This window comes from Zea mays, chromosome 1 (genome assembly GCF_902167145.1).
Source record: "Zea mays cultivar B73 chromosome 1, Zm-B73-REFERENCE-NAM-5.0, whole genome shotgun sequence".
Classification (NCBI taxonomy): Eukaryota; Viridiplantae; Streptophyta; class Magnoliopsida; order Poales; family Poaceae; genus Zea; species Zea mays.
Genome location: NC_050096.1, coordinates 47,594,481 through 47,601,777, shown reverse-complemented (window position 1 = coordinate 47,601,777; position 7,297 = coordinate 47,594,481). Strand labels below are relative to the sequence as shown.

The window sequence follows — 7,297 nt, the reverse complement described above, 5'->3', positions numbered from 1 at the left end:
GAGGCCATTTCCTCCATCCCGCGCAATGATGGCGTCGTCGTCCACTGATTTGTTGCATCAGACAACGAAGCTCTCGATGGATTAGGCCAATGTTTAGTCCTGCGTTAGAGGCTGAGATAACACCGTTCATCATCGATCGTCATGACCTGCGTGCAGCAATCAGTGAGGTAATAATCTATCGAAGATCGAACACTCTGCCCTGCATTATTTTCATTTGGTTCTGCGATGGAAAAGCCAGTTCGCACAATGATATGAATTTCCTTTGGGTTACGAAAGATTCTCATAGCATCAGTGTTACAACAGCCATGCATGCACGACCATGCATAGTTTATCTCGGCCATCGAGATAGATGTTTATACTACTTGAACCAAAAGGATCCATTCTTGTATTCTGTAAAGGAATGATAAAGGGAGTGACTTTATTAGCGGCCAATCATTCGCTCTTTCGGGAATACATGAATCCAGCTAGAATTTTAGTGGCTCCGGTAAATCAGAAGCACACGCAGATACGCAATTTAATTAGAAGAAGAAGAAGAAAAAAAGGGGGCGGCGGCTGTTCAAACAAAGACAAGGCTGTATGCACGCAGCAGGCAGGATTACATTGTCGGCGAAACCACCCTGGCAGGCAGCACCAAAGCCATTCTTTGCAGTCGTGGCATGGCACGAACCAGTCCGTCCCTCTGAATTTATCTCACTCCACGTCGGCGACAGACAGCACATCGCTGCGTCTTTGGAGCCGGCGCCACCGCCGCCGCTTCTGCGCGTGAGTTGTCCCAGGCTTTGCTACGCAATTGGATAATCACATGCCAAGCTGCAGCCACCACCACCTCCTTTTTAACGGTGCTCGGCGGCAGGCACGCATGATGGCGCCAAAGGCTTCTGCGCGCCTACCTGGCCATCTTGATTGCGCGGCAGAAATGAAATGTTGTTCCACGGCCATGGGTCGGGCAGGCGGCAGACCCGGGCGCTGGGGAGGGTCGGAGGGAGGAGAAAGCGAGCAAAGATGTTGTTGGCATATGTTCCTTCCTTTTTCCGGTGTCGTTCGAGCGGCCCTTCGTCATGTGCTTCTGCGACGCGGCCAGCTCCACGCACAGCGAAAAGGAGCCACTTTTAAGTTTGGGCCATAGTCTCGTCTCGTATCTCTCTCTCTCTCTTCGTCTGAAATCATGGGGAGAAATTCAACGGGTGTCAGAGGTAGTTACAGTTCCAACCAGGCAACGTGCACTCGATGACGCCACATCATCGGTGTAAACTGTGAAGCCATGTTTCTGTCAGAAACTTGGCTGTAGCAGCAGGGGGCGATGAAGTGAGCTAGAAGAAAACTAGTACGTACTCTCTATAAACCTTCTCGGATGTTGTGCAGCGTCGGGCTTCGAACTTTTTTCCCCCCTCTCTCCTGACGCGAATATATGCGATGCGAGATGTCGCAGCGGTTGCGAGGTCTTGCTTGCAGTTAGGTTAACATCTATGTAAATCCATCACGAGCACTAACATATATAGGACAGGACCATAGGTGTCAAGTGTGCTTTTTTTGTTTTGATTTGTTTTGTTTTGTTGTGAAGCAAGATCGACGGGATAGAGGTAGCTTCGTACCGATCGTTTCGCTCGCGAGTCGCGACGCAGCAACCTCCCGATCGATCCGTTAACGGCTAGTTGGGTGATGTGCGAGAGCGACAGCACCATTACTTATCGGCAAATCATCTCATCTGGCTGCATATGACACGTAGCAACCGAAACGCCCGCCTCAGGTCTCGTCTCGCGTTTGGGCCGGGCGGCCGGCCGGCGCCAGCCAGCGAGCTAGGTTCTCGGCGCGGGATCACTTGCTCGTGTAAGGGTGGTAGAAGGATCTAGATTTTACGCTACATCAAATCAGATTACAATCAGACTCAATTTGTATTCATTTTTAAACTACAAATATTTGGAGAAATATTTGGACGGTAATACATTACCAGCTCGTCACGCTTCGATCCACCCGTCTCCACACTCGCTCCACCATGCATTCGGGCGTTGAGGAGGAGGAGAGAAGAAAAAAAAAAGAGATTGTGTTGGGGTGGCTTTGCTCTAGCTACGGCCGGTGGCGGTTGGTCGCAGGAAATAACTTACGCAAATGCTACTTAGCACTTGAACCACCGTCCACCGGGCACCCGCGATTCCGCTGAAGCCCTTTTTTCTCCGATGCACGCAACCGTGTGCCCAGTGGCGGGCGGCGTTGGGCGACAGTTCCGCGGGAAACGGTGGCTTCGCGCCGGGCACCGGCGTCGGGACTACTTTTTTTTTTTTGGAGAGGATACAAGGATCTGCATGCTGTACCGGTACAAGGATACGTCGAGTGGTTTGACGTCGCGTTCGTCAGGTACATACACGCAGATAGGCACGTACAGACTTTGGCATGTTATTTATACCTTCGATCACTGTCACCAGCTAGCTGTTCAGATGAAAGCGAGTTTTAAAATGTACGAGATAAAAGCTCATATATCATGTTGCTTGCTCACAGACGCCGCCTCAACACTGCGTTACAGTGCAAGCGACGTTATTTGGTACAGACTAGGGAGCCAACACGTTTCTAATTTGGGAGAGGGCGGCCTCCTGTCTCTGAAGCTGACGAAGTCTGCTTCCTCATTAAAAAAATAAATAAATAAATTTGTTGGAGTGCCCGCAACAAACTGTGTAAACAGCAGATTAGGCGAGACGGATGAGCCAGTCTGCATCGTCGAGCACCTGTTCGGGAACCGTCTAGCTCACGAGCAAAAGTCAGACGAAAGAGTTGGAGCTACCTGCTTATGCCCGAGCCCGACACCCACAGCCCGCATGAGTTTTGGTGTACGGGATGGAATTGGATCAAGGAGTGATCTGGAAGCTCTAGCTTAAAGGCAACAGAGAACACACCCGATCGAGCCACAACCACAACACGGAAGGGATCAGCGAAAAGGCAAGGGACATCTGAACGTGTTACTGTACCGCTCTTCAGAAACAGAAACAGAACTACAGCAAAGCTACGCTCCGGCCCGGGCGGTACTGATCGGATTGCTTCTTCGTATATACGTAGCCTGCCACGGTGGAGGTGTTGCTGGAGTGATTGATTTGCACCGATCGAATGCCGGAAACTGAGAATGAAGTGGACAGTGACACAAGTGCACTTTTCTTTCATCATGCTATACTAAACAGAATGATTGTTCATAATAAGAAGCGCCATTATGATCCTAGGCTTGTAGCACACCGCTAGTTCTATTAGTTTGTGGGCGAGAGAGAAAGAAAAATCATGGAAATCACAAAGTGATGATCAATATTCAAGCATCGTGGACCTCTCAACAGTGCCTTTTGGCTCTGCACCATGTTGTTATGATCTACAGATGGAAAAGGAGATACGGATGATCGTCAGATTAACCTCAACGTTTTGGGTCCCTTATATATATGCTTAGGTCTTGATACTCCTTATGTCGTCTATAGCTTCGTCATCGATATGCAATAGGCCATTATATGAAGTTTTCCATGTTAAACTAGATTTTTTTTTCTTTATCAGCTTTAGCATATTACTAGCGAAATCCCGCTCTTTGTCGAGTGCCCGGCTCTTTTGTCGAGTGCTCGGCGCTTTACCGAGTATTTTTTTTCGGACACTTGACAAAGTCACACTCTCGATAACGATCCCGTTTATCGAGAGTAGGACACTCGGCATCAACACACAATCGACAAAGACATCTTTGCCTAGTGCCAAACGCTCGGTGAACGTCAACGCTCGGCAAAAGGTTGTCAGCAGCCGTCTATAGCTGACGACTGTTACCTTTGCCGAGCATCAGGCGTTGGCACTCGGCAAACCATACTTTGCTGAGTGCCTACATTGGACACTTGGCAAAAATATTTTTTTTTATTTTTCCAACCAAACTTTTTGTGGTTTGTTTCTACACTATGTAGACTTACATATTCCATTTTGGCACAATTATAAAAGTGTGTTTGCTATAACTATTAGATTTTGTTCTTTTAATTGAATTTTCTCTGATAATTCAGATTTGAACTGTAAGTCACTCGAAAAAAGAAAAATCGTGAATGCAAAAATGATATTCATGTTATATAGCAACTTAGGTTAGTGCTTCCGTAACTCGTCGTTCCTTAAGTTATATACCTTCTCTTTAAGTTATTATAACATTAGGTTGAAATATTACAGTCCTAATTAGAAGAAGAGAGGAGGTAACGACAGGAGATGGAGGTGAGATGATAGCAGAGCGGGAGGCCCGCTTCGCAGATCAGCACTGAATGGTGGAGATATTCCAGTACATGTAGATCCTTGGCGCCGCACATTGTTTTGCTCCACCACCTCCGTTGTTTCCTACAGTTGACCCTGTTCATTTCCATACCCCTGTGAGTATCAAAATTCTAGTCCTGCATGATATATATTTATCTGGTATAACACATGCAATCTCTTCTATGTGTGCAGGGACAATATGGGCGGCATCCAACAACCCTCATGGGTCGTCCAGCCCATCCGTGCCACCTCGTTGATGATCTTCTCTTAGTGGTGATTGTGAGACTTGTGTGAAAAACTTGTCTTAAACTTATGTTTGTGAAAAACTTGTCTTTGAGAGTTGGTAATACTTATATTGGTGAAACTTGGTATGAACATAGACACGTTTGTGAAAAACTTGTGAGATTTGTGGTTTTTGTGAAATATGTGGTCTCTATTATGTATGTGATGATTATGTGATATCAATGATATATATGATATATCATTTGTTTGTTTGGATGGAATAACAAAAACAAATAAAGATGAGTATTCGGGTCACTTTGTCGAGTGTAACGCTCGGCAAAGATGCACTTTGCCGAGTGTCATGTCATGGTCATAACACCCGACAAAGAAGGCACACCTGGACACTGGTAAAGCCTCTGTGCCGAGTGCCAAGGACACAATACTCGGCAAAGAAGTAAGCTTTGTCGAGTGCCTTCTAGTGCACTCAGCAAAGGAAATGACAAAGGGACCCGCTCGATATCCCTTTGCCGAGAGTCAGTGTAGCGGACACTCGACAAAAAGTGAGTCTTCGCCGAGTGTCACTCGGTGGACGCTCGGCATAGACTCCGTCGTCGTCACCTGACGCCGTGACGACGATTTTTCTTTGTCGAGTATCGAGTGACACTCAACAAAGTATTTACCGAGTGCACGATAAAAAGTACTCGGCAAAAAACCATTGCCGATGTATACTTCACCAAATATTTTTTGTCGAGTGTCACACTAAGCAAAGCTTTCGCCGAATATTTTTCAGGCTTTGAAGTTAGACAAAGTCATGAGAAACAACGCCTCGACCTACAATTTTCGCCATATTTCAATACTTAAGCTATATTTCAATACTCATATGGTCATATTGCAATCTGAGTTTGTGGGCCGCAAACTTACAGAGGGACCCATTACCCAGGTAAATCCGTAATTGCGCCATTTGCTCTGCGTTTTGATTATGAGGTGTTTGATTCTGTGATCGATTACTCGTCCTCTCGACCCACCAACCGCCACACGTCGAAGCGCCAACACCGCGCCGCTGACGCCTTGGCCCCGCGCTCCGTAGCTGTCATGGGCCGGCGGCAAGGCAACCAACTTTGCCTCCCTCTTTTCCTCGTGGCGGCAGCCGGCCTCCCCAAAGACGCGCCGGCCGGACCCCACGACGCGCCAACTCGCTTTCGTCGCGCCGAAGCCCCGCCCCCCAGTACGCAGTCCCACACGAACCGCCGTTCAAAAAACCCCTTCGGAGCCTTGTTTGATTTGATCGTTTGGAGCTTTTGTGTTGGAGCCTAGAATTTGAATAGATGTTCTTCGTCAAAATACAATATTTGTTCCATCCTAAAATAGTAGACATATTCATATAGGAAAAACCAAATTTGTACAACTTAGAAATTTCTGTATACTAACCGTGGGAGCAAAACTGTTCAACCACAGCGTTCACATGGGGATGATAATTTGCTCTAAATTTTACATTATATTTCCTCCGTATTTTTTATTTGTCACGGTTTAGTTTAAAAATAAACTAGCGTCTGACAAATATTTGAGAACGGATGATCGGAATAAAATCAGACTATATTTTTATTTATTTTTGAACTAAAAATATTTAAGAATCCAAATAAATTGTGAAGATAGATTTAGACCGTGGTGGACGTCATTATTTTAAGAAAAATGCTTCACGTACAACTCACCTGTACAACTAGAGTACGACCAACGTAATCTGTGGCTGTTGTTGCCTCGTATTCTGAACTAATGAATAATAAACCATTAGATGACCTTAATCCTACTTGAGTCTACAATTGTACTCGCACGTGTAGTGCTCTTCTTTCGATTAAACTATACATGTGTAGTATATATGACCAAAAAAATTATTGTGTTGGATTTATATTCAAAGTGCATGTAAGACGATATTGGTTCATTCTATTTTGTTTTATATTCAAAGTGCTTAAAATTCGTCAAAAATAGTATATAGACAAATTTTGTAAAGCTAGAGCTAAATCTGGCCGGCCCAATGTCCAGTCAATTGTGGTCGAACAGCAGTTCATCAGTGGAAGCTCCTCTTGTTCGTGTTGCTGCAGATGGTTTGGGCGCTCGCGTGGACAGGATCGGTATGGTCGTCGCGGCTCGGGTCCGGCATGGTCGGGGTACAGCGTGGCCTAGGAAGGGCCGGAGCGGCTTGGGTTCGGCGCGGCTGGAGGCCAGCACGGCTGCACGAGCGGCGCAAGCTCTCGGCACGGGCGTGACGCGTGAGGCCGGGGTCGAGCGCGGCCGCGCAGCCAGGCGAGGTGGTGCGGGGTGGCCATGCGCGAGGCCATCTCGTCCGTTGCGATGGAGGCCGTGGCCGGGGGCGATGTGGTGAGCCCAGCCAGCGCCGCGGCGGCGGCCATGGTCGGCTGGGCGAGCAGGTGGACAGGGCTAGCGGAGACGTTGGGAGAGGAAAAAAAAATGAACGAAACGTTATTTTTTAGATAGAGTTTATTTAAATGAGATATTTATTTAAACATGGTTAAAAATTTTACTTTCAAAATATTAGCACATATATTTAAAATAACGCTCATTAGTGCAGTGCAAATAGATGCATGGTATAGTGGTAGGAGCGGTAGTGTGGGCGTTGGGATAAAGAAAAGATGAATGAAAAAAATGTTTAATGAGTGCAATTGATAAGTAATTATTCCCGATGTCTCAGAAGATATCTCTACTACTATTATAATCCTAATGTAGGCGTCCACAGTGACACGGTGCACGTTCTGCCGGCCGCGATCCTTGCCGCATCCAGCGCGTCGCAGCGGCATCCAACGCTCCTGCCGCTTCCAGCCGCGCC

General features: G+C 46.8%; 1 long non-coding RNA gene across 1 annotated transcript; it reads right to left on the bottom strand.

The window, feature by feature from the left end:
- Window positions 1-573: 573 nt before the first annotated feature.
- Window positions 574-1,552, bottom strand: LOC109943616 (uncharacterized). The gene is made up of 2 exons (XR_002266660.1): window positions 1,333-1,552; window positions 574-1,157 (listed from the first exon to the last, which is right to left on the bottom strand). It is a non-coding gene; the product is annotated as an uncharacterized lncRNA (long non-coding RNA).
- Between the last annotated feature and the right edge of the window lie 5,745 nt (window positions 1,553-7,297).